The following is a 20,764-nucleotide window of genomic DNA, read 5'->3' on the forward strand; positions in this document are numbered from 1 at the left end:
TGGGCAGTACCGCGAATACTTGTATCTAAGATATAAGATACAAGATCCTTTTGTATCTTGTACTCAGTATCTTTTTGACATTTCTAATAAGATACTTGTATCTGTATCTAAGATCCTTTATTCTGAAAAGAATCTTGTATCTTTTTCATTTTCTTGACTAAAGATACAGATACAGATTCTTTTTAATATTCATGTTTAAAATTTTACATATCACAGTATATATTTTATTTTCTTCGAAAATCTTGTATTAATTTCCATATTTTTTTCTGCCATATTTTAATATATTGACAGTTACATTTTTCTGTAAAATTAACAACTCATATTAAGGTAGAAAGATAAAAAATAACACCAAAACGAAATAAGTATAGATTATATTTTATATATAAATGTACCTCGATAGAATATCATTACCAATTTTATGCAATTTTGTAGGATGATTACCACTCATGGTGTGAAATTTATTTATAGAAATAAGTTCCCCTGAATTATATCCCAATCTTGAAATTTGGAAATTTTTTTAAAATAAAAGTTAAAAAAGACAATTTACAGGCTAGATGTAAAACCTGTATAAACAAAAAAATGATAAATTAAACACAATTTTGTTAAACATAATAAAGTATATTATTTATGTGTAGTTAAAAGGGGGCATAGGTTATCTTAAAAATTCAAGTTTACAATATTGTCTACCTTTATTAAAAGCTGCCTAGATGGTATGGGCAAAAGATTTTAAGAAAATATTTTCCTATGATTCGAATATAATGTGGCTTTTTTGATATCAAAATCACATCCATATTTTAAGAACTTATCGATTGAGTCGGATTATAAAAAAGATAATTTCAAAATTTCTTAATAAAAGAAGCCCTGAATGTAGTATCAGAGTATATAATCAAGATCAAACGATGATTATTTTTCTTTTAGTGAAACAAATGATGCTGAGTTCAATGATACAAATAATATTGAGCTGGAGGTTTTAAATTATATTAAGTCGAGAATATATTATAAATGCTTAATTATTATCCTTCCATTAAGGAAAATTTTTTATACATGTAATACTGTAATACCTTCAATAGCATTAGGGTTATTTAGTGTCGGTACAATGTTAAGTATGCCGAAACGGCAAAGGTCTGATGATAAATTATTTGAAAAATTTGATTGTCTTATAATGAATGTATTTTAAATACTCTGCAAATTAATATTTCAACTCCAATTGGTAAAATGTCTGATTATTATAATTAACTCGTCATTAAATTTTATAAATTATTGTGTTATATGTTTATGTTATGTTCTTCACAAATAGGCTATTCTAATTTAATTGGTAATGATAATTTAAAAGTATCTTGTATTTAAGATACTCTAATTAAGTAAAAGATACAAAAATCTTTTATCTTGTATCTTTTTGATATTTTAAAAAAAATACTAGTATCTGTATCTAAGATTCATTTTTTCACAAAGAATCTGTATATGTATCTAGATTTCTTTTCAAGAGGACCTGCCCAACTCTGCATATATCTTAAACAATAATTTGAAAGAAATAATGTAAAAGTTGATATTTTTTTATAAAAAAATTTATCATAATTTATACATTTTTTAAAAAAAGCATTTATATATAAAAAAAGTGAACCAAAAATGTTTTTAAGAAATGGAATATAAGCCAAAAATAAGCCTTAATACAAAAGTGAAATGAATTATAATTATTAATAATAGATCCATAATATTACTAAATAATATATATCAAATATAATTTTTTATAAAGTGAGTAATTTTAATTTATTTCTCATGATAAAATTAAAATATAATTATTAAACTTATGATAAAATTAAATCATAAATTAAATAAAAAAATTAAAGCACAATACAAACAGTGGAATATTATATGTCGTAGATTTACAGTATATCTAATTTTATCGATTATCATATGACAATCAAGTAATTTTTACCATAGCGAATTATATATTTTACAGAAAACTATAAAATATTGATGACATCAGAAAATATATATTAAAGACATTGTAAGATAAATAATATAAAGATTAATTTTTAATATCATTTTATTTAAAAATTAATAGATGGCGTTAAATATTTGAATGCGAATTGTTGTTATATTTATCATCAAGAGTATTGATTAGTAAAATTTGTTAAAATATTAACTGTAATATATTCTCTAACTGTCAAATAGTAAAAGTAGAATTTTACCAAGTATTTTGTAACTAATTCTATATAATAGAGGAATATCAACTATATGTCTACTTTTTATAAATAAATTTCTTATATTTGTTTGGAATAAATTATTACTATGCTTTTGTATTAATGTATATACAAGTAATTTATTATATTTTATATAAACAAAATATATTTCATATTTGTTCCAGATTATTTTTTTTATTAAAATTAACCTCCTATCCTGTAAAAATATTTTATGACTATATATAGATTAAGGTAACCCGGCCGAAGGCCCGCCCAAGATGAGGTCTGGGGACGAAACCCCCAGTAATTTTTTAATCCCCCCTCCCATAGGAAAATCCTGGCTACGCCTATGACATGGGTTTATAAAATTTTAATGTCGTGTAAAAAAAAGAGAATGTAAAGCAAAATGATATACAAAATTAAAAGTGATAATTAATGATAAAAACAATGTTGGGGAGATTTCGAAAGAAAAACTGTTTATATTCCTTTTTCTTTAAACACATCTAAATGTAAAGCGGTTCTGCCTTATTTTTCTCACAACGATTTAAGAGCTCCTGACTCTGATGAAGTGCTAAGAACAAATTGACAAGCACCCTGAAAATATAAATATTGATCAGGTTTTATCCACAAACTTCGGTGGTATTTATCATGGTAAAATTTTCAGAAGCAACATACTCTTTTCCGATAGACATCTCTAAAGGGTTATATGGCATCTGACGAGGCGTGTAGTTAGGAATTTTCTACGGGGGGGGGGGATAATTTATATTAGAACATAAAAATTTAATCATCCTATAAAATTTATAAGAACCTATTATATATAGAAAATAATGATTTCGAACATAAATAATAAAATATTATTAGAGAAAATATAATAATGTTAAAAAAATATAATAGCTACATAAATTACAATAAAATATAGAATTAAACATTTATATTATGATTTCGAAAGTTATTTAAAATATGGTTCATAAATAGAAATTTTATCTTCTTTGCGATTGCTCCAATTTTTCATAATTTGTTTGGTAATTAATGTTTAAATCTCTAAATATATTAAGAAGTAAAGCCAGTTCATTCAATCGATTTTCAGATGACGTATTTCTGAGATAGGTTTTTATTCTCCGTTATGAAGGAAGGATCCACTCTTATACATGTTTGCTGCCATGTTATAGAGTAATTTTAATAGATACAGAATAAATTACAAATAATATTTTAAAGTATGCAATGCTTCTATGGCCTTTCTTGGAGAATTATTTAATTAAATTAATTTTTCATACCCAGATATAAATTCTCATATATGGCCTTCGGATAAATTTATATCTTCATAATAAAATTGATCGAAATCTTTAATTGTAATATCAAGATTAAATATATCCTAAGATGGATTTAATTGAACAGAGCTATATAATAAATCACAAATCGTTCATGTGAGTCAAAAATGTATCCAAAAATGGAATAATAACGGTTATTTTATAATAATTCTTGTCTGTGTTCATTAATATTAGAACGATTGTTTGCTTAGATGAAAGTCGAGACTTGCGAATCTCGAAATAATTTCGCTTTCACTCAAAGCTCACATAAATTTCGCTTTCGCCCAATATTCTCATAAATCTCGTAAAATTCTCGATATTATCTCTTAGTTTTCTAAGTAGTAACATAATAATATAAAACCACAGAAATATCCACTTCATTTTTTGAAAAATATTGCATAAAATTGTTTTGTTATAATATAATTTAATCATACATTCCAATGATGAGTAGAAAAAATAGGCTGTTCTATTGAATATAATAATGTAATAGCTACAGATATATCTGGTTCAGACCATTCTGATATTTCTCTAAAGGTAATCAATCAAAATATACTCTACTAGATCCAAAAAGCTGTAAAACTTAACGTCGAAGACTCCATCGTGTCCGTTAGCATTTTAACAATCACCCGTAGTTTTCTTTATCTACATTCACATATATTATACATCAAAAATTTTATAATTAGTGTATTTTTTGTAAATTCAAGCCATTTTTGATATAATGAAAATTGATTAAATATATAATCTAAATTGTTTCCTATAAAAATATTTTTAAGCAAATTTTAATGTTAATGTTATTTTGAATAAAAATAGTGTAAATTATATTACTTATTTCTATTTAAAATTTTCCAACTTAAGGAAAAATCCCTAAAAGTTAGAATAAGAATAAATAATACCAATAATTAAAGAAACACACATATTAATGTAATTTTATATTACCATTGTGCATACGAATTTTTTCAAAATAAATTTAAGCCATTTTTGATATAATAAAGTTTAAATTATAATAAATGATTTATATAATTCATTTAAAATATGTTGTTTATAATAAAATATTTTTATTATAAGCATTTTAACGATGATTTAATTTCAAATAGTAAGAACTAATGTGGGCTACATAAATATATTCAACAAATATATTAATATTTTTATTATATTTTTTTAATATGTGTAATAAATATTATTTTTAATAAAATTTGTTATTTATTTATTTTTTATACAAATTAAGATTATAAACTTAAGAATATAAAACAAGAAATATTTTGATTTAATATATCCAATATAATATTAAATGATATAATTAATTTAGATTTTTTAACAAAAATAATTAGATACATAATTGTAAAAGACTATATTGATTGAGCCCAAGAAACTTATACAGCACAACACATTAATATTTGCTCTTTAAAAAAAATCCTCTCGCTTTTTTGTCATTAATTATTCCCTGTGTTCTGTTTTCTTTAAAGTATATCTTTTAAAGAAACCCCGTTTTTTGGGGGAGGGTGGGGGGAGGTCGGGTGGTGGGTTATTAATTATCCCCTGTTTTTTTGTGTGTGTATCATTGTTCTGTACGTTTTCTTTATTGAATTAATTTAGAACTTAAATCCACTCTGAACCAGCGGTGCGGCGAAGGCCGTTTCGTATTTTACCTTTATAATTTAATATGGATTTAAATCCGCCCAAATCCAGCGGTTCGGCGAAAGTCGTTCCCTCTCTTTTATTAAATTAACTTAAGTAATAAATCGGCCCTGAACCAGCAGTGCGGCGAAGGCCATTCTTATTTTACTATTTAATTTAATGTGGACATATATCCGCCCTAATCCAGCGGTGCGGCGAAAACCGTTTTTCTCTCTTATTAAATTAAATTAAGTGATAGATCCGCCCTGAACCAGCAGTGCGGCGAAGGCCGTTTGTATTTTATTTTTTAATTTAATGTAGACGTAAATCCGCCCTAATCCAGCGGTGCGGCTAATGCCGTTCCTTTTTTTTATTATTAAATTAACGTAGAACTTAAATTCTCCCTAATCCAGCGGTGCGACGGTTACCAGATAGCAATGTTTAAGTGGGGAGGTGTGTTGTGTTTGTCTTAGAGAAATTTTTTTTTCTTCTTTTTTGTCTTACATTATCTTGTACTTTTAATTTTTTTTTTACACGACACTACAATTTAAAAAACCTTGTTATGATATATACTACACTTGAAACTGGACTACGCTATTAAGGATGGACAATATGTATAGAATCTTTTATAATAGTATTTTTTTTTCGAAGTCTCCCCAGGTTGTTTTTGCCATTAATTATCTCTTTTATTTTTGTGTCTCTCATTGTTTTTTACATTTTTTTACACGACATTACAATTTATAAAACCTTGTTATGATATTTTCTTCCCTTGAAACTGGTCCAAGCCAGATTTAAGGATGGCCAATATGTATAAAATCTTTATTATGACAACAAGTTTTCAACCAATTTTTAGTATATAATAGGTGTAAATTATGCAATCATGATTACTGATTTTTTTTAGTATGTCGAATTTGATTGTACATAATTTGAAATGAATTTTTTTTTTTGTGATTTACCACGACGAACATTCGAAATTCAATATAATCTTAATTTTTCTATTTAAACTCCTAAAATATTTTATTTACTACCTTCTAAACGACCGTGATGATCCGCTAGAGTTTAGTAACCAATACCCACAAAATCTGCTCCCCCTCACCGAAAATCACGGACCCTCGAACTCTGTCCAACCCTCCCCCTCTTCAGCGGCGGAATTGCCTAAGGTTGTTGCTACAAAATATTTCAATATTGTTTTAGTATAACTATTTATAATATTCTCTTCACATATATTTTTTATTTTTATATGATTTAAATCAAAAATAATTTTGTCGATATAATTTTAATTAATGTTTTGTCACTAGGCAAATCATGATTGGCATCCATCTGTGAGCAGTTGGGGATCGAGGAATTATGAAAGCAAATACTGGATAAAGTGAAAGCTGTTATAGATAAGCACAAGGGTGAGCGGGTATTAATTCAGCCAGATTTATGGCAGGTTTATTCTTCCAGGCGGAAGTTGAAAACTTTAGGTTTAATTTTTGATTATCGTGATAAATTTAAAACTATATTTTAAATACAACAATAAAAATTTTATAGTTTCGAATTATTATTTAACCAAAAAAAATCCTTCACTTTTCGAATACCTCCTCTCTTTTCCCCTCCCGGTAAAATCCAGCAGACACCCTGCTCTTACCAAGAGATATTCAATTCTATAATTAATCACTAAATAAATAATTTTAATATTTTCATAATATTAGATTTTATATTTTATGATCATAAAAACTATTAAATTTCTTAAAATATCATCTATTTTTATTATATTTACCTTATAACTTATAAGATCGTTGATCAGTATGATATTATAATATATATTTTAATTTTATTATAACCGTTATTTTCGTGTTTATATATATAAAATATAGAAAAAATAATTTTTCAATACACTATTTTTATAATAATATATATAACTAATAATGAAATTTTAATTATCTTCATTTCATCTTAATCGTAGAAATTAAATAATATTTATGTAAAAAAATAATTATATATATTCTTGAAATATATAATAACTAAGTTAAATAAATTTATCAGAATTTAACAAAATATCATAATTATAGTATATAAATTCAAGGTTGTCGCAGGAGATGAATAAATCTTTTTTTATTAGATATTAAAAATTATTTTCTAACAAGTGACAGTTCATTGCAAAAAGCTTTAAAATAATTTTAATCTTCATAATTATTTTATATTTTTTTAAGATTATATACCAAACAATTTGAGAACTTGTAGTCCCACTTTGGTTTTTATAACTGTTTTTTTTTAATTTGTATATTTTATTTAAAAAAAATATCATTGTGTAATAAAAGAATGTTCAAAGTAAAAAAAATAAATAATTGTGCTATTCTAATTAGTTCTATTTTAAAATATCAGGCGCGTAACCAATGGGGGGGAAAGGGGGAAATTCCCCCCCCATCGCAAATTTGACTATTTTCATAAATATCATTTTAAGCTAATAAAAATTTTACCCCCACCCCCCAGATTCCCCCCCCCCCACCAATCAAAATTTTACAAATATTTGAATATCAATTTTCCAACATATTATTCAAAAATATTAATAAAATGGAAAAATATTTAGTCAAAGAGATTGAAATCAAACGATAATTTATAAATAAGGCTGAGCATGAAAAAAAGTAATGTGTCGTTAATCATTATTGAATTCAATTGATCAATCAGAGTTTATCATTGCTGCTAGTTGCATCAATAAATTATTTTTAGCTCACTACTTTGTAGAAATTTACAAAAACCAAATTTAGATTTGGTTTAGGTTATTGATTTGGCGGAAAATATACATGAACAGGTAGATACAATAAGAATGAATGTAGATAAATATTTTCATAATATTTATCTAGACGTTGAATCGAAGGCTAAATTTTATGATATAATACTAATTAAACCTCGTCTAGCACCTAGGCCATTATTGAGATAAAAATAAATATTGGCTCAACTGAAGAATATTATAAAATATCCATTTTCATCCCATTCTTAGATACTTTTTTATCGCAAATAAAAGTACGGGTTTTAGATAAAAAACAAGTCTTTAGCAATCTTCAAGTTTTATTACCCAAAGATCCTTCTTCATTTTCAAATGCCACTATTGGTAAAATTAAATATTTAGAAAAATTTTATTCCTATGAGATTGATACTGAAATAAATTTAATCAGGGAATTCGAATTGTGGTACAAATATTTATACGTTTAGCTATTTTACCTGAGCATGCTATTGATGCGCTCAATCGGTGTAAAGAAACCTTGGCTCAATTTCCTAATATTTCGAAGTTGTTTTATTTTCTTGCATGTTTGCCTATTACAACATGTACGAATGAAAGGACTTTTTCTAACTTGAGAAGGTTGAAAACATATTTACGAAGTACTGAATCTCGGCTAAATGGGTTAGCTCTGTTAAATATACACAGAGATTTGGTTCCAACGACAAACGAAATAATTAAAAATCTTGTATTTGATAAGAAGTTAAAAAAACTTGTTAATTTAATTATTTTCTAGTCAATATTTTAAACTACTATTAGTATTTTCAATAAAAAAGTATATTCTACTTATATTGTATGAGAATTTAAGCTGAGGCTAGTTTTTAAAGCAAATTTTATATAAAAAATGACATTACACTTTATTTCAACTTTACATTTAAAAAAACCTTTACATTTAAAAAACTTTACATTTAAAAAAACCTTTACATTTAAAAAAACTTTATTAAATATAATATACCTAACTTGAAATAATAAAAAAGAGGCTTGTAATATCCTATCCATAAGCACGAATTAGTAAATAATAGTTAAAAATAGAAATATAATTATTATTAAATTATTCATAATTTAATAGAATAGCTAAATAAGACCCGGCCGAAGGCCGGGGAAAAGCTGGCCGAAGGCCAGCTAAAAGGGGTTTGGGGGCGAAGCCCCCAAAAATTATTTCCCCCCCCCTATTACGCCACTGTAAAATATTATATATTTTTTAAGAAATAAGTAAACTCCAATCCTAAAATCTTATATATTGGTAAATAATATGAAAATCTCACAGGAAATTTATTTATTTAATTTTCATTTATACTTTTTCTACATTTTCTATATAAAAAATTAAAGAACTAATTCGATGAATATTTAAAATTTTTACTCAACTTAAATGCAGTAAAATCTTTCAAATCGTAAACGTTTTCACTGAAATTTTTATTATAGCAGCAACCTTCTTAATATGGCGATTAAGAATATTGACTGTTAAATTGCCAACTTTTTTCCTTTATTGTCTAAAAAAAACTATTTTGAATAAAAATAATATAAGTTATTGCTCCTTATAATTATAAAAGTTGCACACAGTTTTAATGTACATTCTACTCTAAATCTATATTTTTTTAAATACATATTTAAAATTATTTATATGATCTCTTACTTGTTTAGGTTGTATTACTATCAGAGATTCTCATGGCTTTTGGCAATTGCCCAATCATCATTTTTTAAAATATGAAATTAAGATTGTATTACTAAATAATTTATATATTCCAATGCAAAAAAAATCGGCTGTCGTATTAAAATAAATAATTTATCTGCTTCAGATAAAATATCTGATTCAAGCCATTCTGATATTTCTACAAGGGCACTCAAAATAGGCTATTTAAATAGAATATAACCTTTTTGAAATAGGAATAATATACCTTTTATATTCCTTAAAAATATTTCATAAATAGTGTGTCTTTTTCGTTTACGGGATAATTTTTTCCACTGACCCTCCCCCCCCCCCTCTACTCGTAGCGAGTTTGCACCGATTGCACGAAGTAAGCATAAACTTGATAATGTTATACTAATGATTTTAGGACATTCATACTCTGGGGGGAATTTCGGGATGTTTAAAAGAAAAGAAAAGCCTAAGTGAATTGGCATCAGCATTTTAATTTTGTAGGGAAATGAAAATGACGAAGCACAGCATTCGCGTAAAAAAAATTACGGAATTCTATGTTAAAGATAAGTTCTAGTCTTGTTGCTTGGGTGAAAGAAGCATTTTAAGTGACATTTTCCCATAAGTAGCCTTTTGAATATATAAGGTAAATGCATATTAATGATTACTACTTGCAAAAAAAAGAAGAAAGCCACGATATTCTTTGATGTTGGGGAATAAAAAACTTACAGTCGAATTTGGTTGAATGGGATGTTTACGTGATTAATTAATTAATCAATCAATAGCCTAATTTGTGACACTCATAAAAATAATATATACATATCAATAGAGACCTTTTTTAGATAGAACTAGAGCGCTAACTAAAAGTATATAAATTTTAGGGGAGGATGTCAATTATATCAAGTTAAAATTTAGAATCAAGAAACTCAGCATCATAATACCTTAACATTAATAATACCAGACAAGAATAAAATGTAAAAATTATACCTAGCAAACCCATTTCGATTTCATTAATAATTTATACAATAATGGTAACGATTTTTTGTAATTTTATTTTAAAAAGTTTTCTAATATGATTATAATTATCTTATAATAAATCGATTTTTAAAATAACTTAAATAACTATATTAAAAAATATACAGTTTTCACGTCTAAGTAGGCCTCACAGTCACAAATAACAACTTCTTCTGAAATGATATTTTGTCATCCTTTTTTATAAAAATAATTTTTGGGTTTCACATTTTTTTTTATTAAAGCTTTTTTCTAAAAATTTTGAAATATAGTCGTTATTTCAAAAAGTTATCAACTTTTACTAATTTTTCTTTCAAATTCTTCCTTATAATGCTATATTGTCTAAATTTTTGGGAGAGTGGGGTGGGAGTGAGTAGGGGAAATTTTTATTAGCTCTAAACGATATTTACGGAAACAGACAAATTCGCGATGCCCCCCCCCCCACCAGTGTACATAAGTTATAATCCTCATTTTATTTATAACATATAAACATTAAACATGAACCCTCCCTCTAAAAAAATGGGTGGGTTCAGTGAAAAATCTCTGAACCCAGTTCGGGTTCAGGGTTCCGAGACCAGGAAAATAATGACTTATTAAAATTAGTTAAAACAAACAGAAACATCATTTTTTTTAAAATTTATTTTAATTAGTATTGCCATAAAAATAATTTATCATTATAATTATAATATACTTGTTATTGTGTACTTCTCAAGTTCTTACTAATTTAATAATCCACAAATAACATTATCATTATTATATATTATCATCATTTATAAAAAAAAACTTTTGAAATCTGCTTTGCTGGGTAAAATTTAAAAATTTTTACGAAAAATGGCATACTCTTAAATATAAAAAAAATGATTCCACGAAAAAATAATCAAAAAATGTTTTTTTAAAATTAATATTTTTTTTGAATATTTTTTATATAGGAATTCTTTTTAAATAGGAAATCTTTTATAAATGAAAATCGTAAATTACAAGTTTTTTATATTATACTATTTTTATTAAATTAAATTAAATATAACGAAAGTTTATAAAAAAAATAAATTTTTTTAAAAATTAAAAAAATTTTTTTAAAAAAAGGCTTGGACCCTGAACCCTAAATTATAAAAAAGGGTTCGAGTTTTAGTTTGGGTTCGGGAGGGTTTGGGTTTCTCATCCCTGACATTATACATAATTCTTCTCTTAATAAAATTTTATTTGTCTTTATATTTTAAAATTCTATAAACTACATTCTCTATAAAATCATTCTCTATGAAACCATTCTCTATAAACGACATTCTCAAATCATTCTCTATAAATTGATTCCCTATAAACCTCATTCTAAATATAAAACATTATTTAACTAAAAGTCTTCTCTATAAACTACATTCTCCATAAAACAATCCTTTACATATGCATTCTTATAAAATCTATTCTCTATTATGGTTTGCCTGTAAAGTCGTGGAACCAAAGTAATGTGTGCTAAATGTTACAAAGATATGTTTATAAATAATATATAAAATATTCTCAAAGGAGATTTATACGAAAATCTACTAAATTCTTTAGTAAAAAGAGGAATACCAAGTGATATTTTCAAGATAGATTTCCTTTTAAATTTATTTATTTTATAAAAAATTATTTGTTTTTATTAATTTAGATAATTATTTGTTTTCTTAATATAGATTGTTCAAATTTTTGTTTCAAACAATTAATCAAATAGAAAGAACTAATGTAAGCGTTAAAAAATTCAATCAATTTTTATGCAAATTTTTTATTAATAATTTTTTTAAAATAGTAAATTTAAATATATTTAAAATGTAAAAATTTTCTATAACCATTATAAAAATTATTGTTTATCAAATGAAGTTTAAAAAAATTTTTAATAATAAAGAATGAAATTTCCTTCTATTTCAAAATTATATTTCAGCTTAGTTTATTGCTATTAGCAAATAGAATATAAAATGATCTGTTTTAACATATTAATTTATACAATATATCTTAGTAGAATGATTCTTTTTATACACGTATCAGCTTAATTATTTGCACTAGGATTGACACAGGGGGCAAGATGGGGCACTTGACCCCCAAATTATTATATGTAGATATTAATATTTATCAGAGACTCGTAAGTCCAAATCAAAGCCCGGCTAGGCCGCATAAATTTAAAAGAAAAAATAAACAGGAGGAGGGCCTGTTTTTAACAACCGGGCCAGCCCTAAATGGTTTTTCTATAAATCCGGACCGGATCGAATATTTTAAAACTTCGACCATTATAAATAATAATTTTTTTAATGTATTTAATAATTGTTTCATAGAATATAAATATACACTCACTTCTCATTATCATATTCTAATTTCCATTTCAAAATCATTTATAACTCAAGTTAGAAAATACTTAACTAGTTAGTAAAAGATAAGTAAAAGTGTTTTAAATTATTATTTTATTTTTAGTCAAATCACACAATTTTAATTTGTCATATACTCTACTATATCAAAAATAAGAGGCTGGCAGTTCCTTCTATCAAATAATATAATACAATAATAAGCCCACATATTTTTCTATCTAAAAGTAAAAATAGGACCAAATTTAATGCTAAATGTCAAAAATAAATAAATGATGTTGAACTAAATAATAACACAATACTTCCTAGCCGCATCATCCGTAATCCTATCAGTAAAAATTATAAGGGATTTAATAATCATATATGAGGTTTAAACCCATAAGCTTGAATTTTAGCTTACCTTATTATGATTTAAGTTTCCGCTTATTACTGTAAATAATAGTGATTTTATTCAAGAATTTGAACTTGATTTGATAACACTATCTTCACTATACTCTACAAATGGTACCCCTTACCCTAAAAGATGGGAGATACCTTATTGGTATGAGAAGAATGATAAACTTAGGATAGAAAATCCTATGAGATTGGGAAACAGGGATTTCAGGGTTCCTATCTGCACTATTTATCGAGCAGATACTGCAGATAGTAACCCTGAAAACAGAGAGGCAAAAGTACATAAGAGTTAAATAGATGTTTATTTAGATATTTCTGAGGAAGAAGAAAAGACATTAATAAAATTATATATAATAATTCTCTCTACTCTCAATATCAATAAAGGGATTGATAGCTTTCATTTATAGTAGAATCTATAAATTTTGAGAGGGAATTAACTAGTTAATAAAAGATAAATTAAATTGTTTTGAATTATTACCTAATTATATTTTTGGTTAAATCACCAATTTTAATTTGTCATATAATTAAAATAGTTAAGGAGACTAATTTATCATTTTTATTTTTAACAAAAATTATAAACTATAAGAAAGAAAGAAAGAAAGAAAGAAATAGTAACTATTTAAACAATTAAAATATAATATAAATCCAACTAATATTTTAGGTAATTTTTTTTATATAGATTATTAAAAAATAGTTTCCAATATAGCCAATCGTATCATTTTAAGTCAATCTTATTTACTTTACTATACTAGATAAATACATAGTAGGTATTAATTTAGAGACTAATTATATTTTTGTTTTTAGTCAATCAAACACACAACTTTACAAAGTGAAATATATTTCGCCAATAATGAACACAACAAATGCACTCTTTCTTTTTCTTTGATATATAAAAAATAATTTTCATTTTAGAATAAAAAATATAATTTTAAAAGTTATTATATTAAATGATTTCATGAAAAGCGAACCATAAAATGCCAAATTGATATTATTTTTTCAGGCAAAAAATTAAATCCGTGCCGTAAAAAATTTTATATTAGCGATCCAAGCCAAAATTGCTTTTAAAAATGATAATATAGGCAAGGCTTGAGAATATAAAACTCGAGTCTAGCCGAAAAATACCTTTTAAAATAATTTGGGCAGGGCCAAAAAAATATTATTTTACAAACCAGGTCGGGCCATCCATTTGGTACTTCTTCAAGTTTCTAATAATATTATTGTAATTGTAATTTAAATTATTTGAAATATTTGGAATTTGATTTGCCTGCATATTTACAAAACTTAGTGAAATAGACTAATTACTCATAAATGTTAGGTACCACTTTTTTTTTATAATTTTCAATGCAATTTAATTAGGAAAGTTGAATTAAGAAAATAAAAACGAATATTTATGATTAAGCCATTACATATTATTATTTAATAAATTAAATTTTCAATATTCATTTTCGGAATGTTCCAAAACTATTTCGGCTTTTTACATCCATAATTTTCCCCTGGATAAAAAATAAATTTAAAAATTTTTTTTAAAATGATATATGAGAGGTTCAAGGTAGTGTAATTTCGCAAGCCCTACTAGCATTAACTTTACTACTCATAATTAAAATTATATCTAGCCACCATAAATGTTGGAATTTTTCAAATTATTAAAAAGGGTTCAGACTTTCTATAAATGTTAAATTATATATTAATATATTTTATATTTAATGTAATTCATAATCCTGTCTTGCATAAACTCTTTTTGGGGAGTGCATTTGTTAAATATATATACTCATTCATTGCAATCTGAAATTTGGTTTGATAGATTATATTCGAAAAAGATAATAAACGAGCAATGTCTCTATAAATACATCACTAAATGTGACCTTATATGACAATAATTTTAGAATAAATATGAAAACTCAACACAAATTTTAAGTCTTATTCATTTCCATTAACATATAAATAGAAAAATTAAAATAATTTTTTATATAATTTAAAGAATTGAAAAATATGTACCCATTTAATATCAATAATTATGCCTTAAATCTAAAAATCATTATACACCAACAAAAGTATCTAGATCCAATTCCAGGTTTTATTTCCCCCCCCCCCCCCCGGACCTCCTTCTTTATCTATTTTATATAACTTCCTACTTCTTTAATATTAATAGCTCGAATTCAATTTGATCTATTTATTTTAGTCGTCAATTTGATAAGATAAAATGTATTTATTAAGTTATAGACTTTTTTATTTGCAGGGGCTTAGTAACAATATTCCATGAACATAAAATATAAATGGAATATTGTAAAATACATGATGATAAAAAATCGCCAAACCGCCTATTTAAGGCTAGTGATCGAGGGAGCGTGGGCATCGTGCGAGTCTCTTTTTTTTACAAAACATTAATGCTTTTTTTAAATTTATTTACAAAATAATATATTTATAAGTCATTTTTATATTTGTTTATTTTTATCTTCTCTGCCTGACAAATTTATTTTTTGAAAAAAATAATTATATTATAACAACATTATTATGTCTATTTGGTAAAAATAATTATATTATAACAACATTATTATGTCAATTTGGTAAAAATAATTATGATTTATATATAACTATGCATTGCATCAATAAAACGAATTACTATCCACATTAATTTATCTGTATTATTATCATACTACTTTATACATTATTGCTATTTATATAAAATTAAAACTATTTCCTCTAAGAATATACATTCAGTATTGGGTAGCAAATTGAAAAGTATATAAATTTTTTTAAAATAAATATAAATTTAAAAAATAGCCAATAAAGGATAAATATTTTTGATATATTTTTTTATTATTTAAAATAATAAATGTAGGGGAGCCAATGTTTCATTTTTTTAAATAAATATTAAATTTATTGAAGAAGAAAATAAAAAAAATGCTTTAAATAAATAAAATAAGAAAAAAATATTGATAGTAATTTATAAAAAAATCCCTAATCATTTCTTTTAAAAAATAATTATTTTAAAATGAATTAATTTAAATGAATTAATTTAAATGAATTAATTTAAAATGAATAGTGTTGTTAAAATTTTATTTAAGAATTCCTCTAGCTCTATAAATTTTGATATAAAGTCGAAACTTTTTATCTTAACTGGATTCCAATTCCAACAACTGCACGTTCAGAGGGAGAGTTTTTATTTTAAAAAGAATAAAAACTTATCTTAGAAACAGGATAAATAATTGATCATTTAATTTAGTATATTTCGTTGTATTCGAAGTCCTAAGGTCATTGAGAGTAAAGGACGTAGAGGGGACAAAAGCAGTCATCAGATTTGGTGCGCTGGCTAGCTCAGGGTTTAGGTTAAGGGAATCGTTTAAACCAGGGTAAACGGTGGGGGTTGAGGACCTAAGGCACACAGTATTTGAAACAAGTCAGGTTATATCTTTCTATTTTATAACGTAATCCACAACTATATATTGGGTAATCAATTTTTATTATTAACCTAATTAGTTAGAAAATAGATATTATCAAAAATTAAAGAGACATAAAAATGTAAAAATGAAGAACATTATGACTCACCAATATTCTGGTTCTTTTACAGGCTTCTGATCGATGGTATGTGCCACATATTTTCAAGCCAATCATGTTAGGCGTTCTTTTCAAAAAACCAATCAAATGTCCTATACTTACCCAGGGCCCCTACAACGGGGGGGGGTCCGAAGCAACTGCTTCAGTAAATTTGAGTGGGGGTCCTTTTTTTTACATCCATCATGATCATGTGATTTCTGGTTTATAAATGTAACAATAAGACCCCCCCCCCCCCACTTAATATTTAATTTAATATATTGACGCAAATTTTGGTCGATGTTTAGTAAATTTGTTATCCGAAATTTCTTGTCATAAATTATTTTTCCAATTTTAAAATATGCCTAAAAATATTAACCAATATTGACAGACAATAGCAAAATTCCTAGAAATTGGATTACTTATATTATTAAAATGTATAAAGTTTTTTGCTTAACATATCTCTTATTTGGTGGTCCACACGCAAATACAAAATGGACATGTGAAGGTCTAGATAAATGGCAAAATATTAATCGTGATATTATTCTGCATGAATCTTCACAGGCACATATGATGGTCGATTATGGAAAGCTTTCTCATAATAAAAATTCGATATTAAAATGTATAACACCTCAGAAAGAATGTGTAGATAATAACCGTTCTATTATAAGAATTATAATTGTTGTAATTGTTGAAAAAAAGAAGAAATAAATTTAATATAATACATAAGATGTCAGTTATTTTCTGACAGGGTATTAAGTTTTCCTTGGGGGAAGAAGAGGAGATGATGATCACGGGGGGTATTTCATTGTTAGGAAAAACCCCTAGTGGGAGATGGGAAAATATTGAATAAGATGTCAGCTGTGAACCTTTGGGAGATGAAGAAATGGATAATAATTATATTAAATTTTGGTATATTTTTTTGTGTTAATGTATAGAGATTGTTGTTGATGTTTTTAATAAATAAATTTGAGTCTTATTATTATGAAATTATGGTTTGTTTTGTGTTATGGGATATGGTTTGATATAGAGGTTTTTGAAATTGGTGCCGTGACCAGGATAGTTTCGATTCCAGGGTTATTCGGTATTTTAAAGGTAAAAACAAAATTTTTGTATAAATATTATATGAAAAATTTTAACCATGCAATGTACTAAAAACTATACAGATACGTGAGTTTAAAAATTTCTATACTTTTATATTTAACTTTAAAAAAATGTAAGATTGAAAGTAGGTAATGAGTATTAGGCAGAAATATGGAAATAAGATCAGGAATTTAAGACAGTAATATTTGATATATTATCTTATGTCTAGATGTATATGGTACATCTAATTTTGATCATTATTTGGTATGCCTTAAAACTCATTGAATGGTGTTATAGGTATTCCGTCATAGGAATCTGAAAGACCTCATGAACAGCAGGACAGAAAGGATTGTTAAATATTTAAATATGTGAAATTTATGAAAATATATATGGATATAGACTTTTGTAATAAAGTGTGTATTATTTAATTATGCATTTTGGGTTTGTAAAGGGATGAATATGTATGGGATAATTTATTATTAATTAATGTTAATATATTGCATAGGTAACATATGATATATTTAACTATGAATTATTATTTATAATGTTAATATATTGTATAGGTAACATATGATATATTTAATTATGAATGAAAATTTGAAGGAATTGAAGTATGATGAAGTCAGAATAATATCTATAATGTTAGATGTGGATAGTTATTTTGATTTAGTGTTTGCATTTAGTGTATATATAAATTGGATAGGAATTTATATGATACATTAGATGGTGTATAATATTTTTTTTTTCAAATTATGAAATCTTTATATTTAATATATATATTTTTTTTTAAATTATAAATTTTTATAAGAAGTTTTATTTGCAATTATTATATTATTTGTGTGGTATGCAATGATGTGAAGGGAAAATATTTTTACAGATAAGGTCAGCCCGTGTTGAGGGGTATGCCTTGAGGTGAAAATATTGTTTAGTTTGCATACTGGGGAAAGTTTTTTTTTTGTAAATTTATGCTGCATAATACATTTTTTTTTATCTTTTTAATAATTTTATAACACATCACATTTTACTATTTAATTATGAACATATTTTTAAAGAAAAGACTCAAATTATTTTATATTGTGAAGGTATATTAAAAATTCTTTACATATATACCATATAGCCCATTATATTATCAATTTTTGTTACTTTGCATTCTACATTTTTGTGAATTTGTGCTAATTGTGATGACAGAGTTAGGTAGAAATGGTATATTTTTCTTAGGATACTGAGTAATTCCTAGATGGAAAATATTGTATTTTCTACATATTATATATTTGTTCCTTCATATATAATATTAAATGTATTTATATACGTATGTATTGTAATTTTATTTATAATCTTTGTTCGGCCAAGTTTCGCAATTATTTTTAATACCTAAGGATGGATTTTTATATTCATTTTAGGAAATATTTATAAAGATGTAGCTTTGTTTTTTTTCACATGATAGAATGAAAATTACATGTGTTGGCGTTTCACACATAGACAATGTTTTCACATTACATTATTATATGTAAAATCATTATTTCCTAATTACCATGAATCATACCCTAATAATGTATATTATAGCTAGTAGTTCCCAAATGTCTTAAAATGAATAAATTATTATGTTTTGCGGATATTACATTGTCCATATTAATGTTCCGTAGATTATAAATGCAGAACCTTAATATACATGTCATTATTGATAATGTCTGTTTTCGCGATTTTATATTGAAATATAATGGAGTTATTATATTATAAATCATCATACGGGAAGATGATTCGATAATCTCCTGAACGTCTTCAAGGCTTTCCGATACAATTTAAAGAGGTGATTCGATACAATTCAAAGGGGCGATTCGATACAACACCACCACAGAGAGAGGGACGCTGGGCTTGTGAAGGGTGGGCGTGTTGTAATTGTTGAAAAAAAGAAGAAATAAATTTAATATAATACATAAGATGTCAGTTATTTTCTGACAGGGTATTAAGTTTTCCTTGGGGGAAGAAGAGGAGATGATGATCACGGGGGTATTTCATTGTTAGGAAAAACCCCTAGTGGGAGATGGGAAAATATTGAATAAGATGTCAGCTGTGAACCTTTGGGAGATGAAGAAATGGATAATAATTATATTAAATTTTGGTATATTTTTTTGTGTTAATGTATAGAGATTGTTGTTGATGTTTTTAATAAATAAATTTGAGTCTTATTATTATGAAATTATGGTTTGTTTTGTGTTATGGGATATGGTTTGATATAGAGGTTTTTGAAAATAATAAGATGTTTAGATTATTTAATATCTCGTAACCAAGCCTTCTGGGGGAACAGGCAGCAAGAAGGCAATATGATGGCCCTTATTAAGCTTATTGCAGATTCTGAACCTATACTAAAAATGTATATACAGCAAAATGAAGAAAGAAAAAAGGATAAAAAAAATAAGGGATTAAAAAAATTATATTCAAACCTATTATCATATAATAACATAAACATTCTCATTGAAACCATGAAAAATATGGTTATAAAAAAAATTCAAAATGAGATTACATTTAACAGGTGCTTTTCAATCATAGTTAATGGCACATACGATGTTTCGAAATCAGAAGCAATAGCTTTGATAGTGAGACGCCGACTGTTGAAAGACTGATTGACATATATTGTACGGGAAATACCACAGGTCTCGATATAAAGCATAATATAATATCCAAACTTGGCTCGATGAATTTACCTCTTGAATATCTAGTTGGGCAAAGTTATGTGGCGCCTCAAACATGAGTGGAAGAATCAATGGTGTGCAAGCCTTGATTAGAGCAGAGGCGCCAAAGGCAGCTTTTATTTGGTGTTATTGTCATCGATTAAATTTAATCGTTGTTCAATTATGCCAATCAATTAAAGAACTTCGAAATGTTCTAGGAATACTAGATGAGATTTATGTCTATTTTAATGG

Source organism: Gordionus sp. m RMFG-2023, chromosome 3 (genome assembly GCF_954871325.1).
Source record: "Gordionus sp. m RMFG-2023 chromosome 3, tfGorSpeb1-WG-v2, whole genome shotgun sequence".
Lineage (NCBI taxonomy): Eukaryota > Metazoa > Nematomorpha > Gordioida > Chordodea > Parachordodidae > Gordionus > Gordionus sp. m RMFG-2023.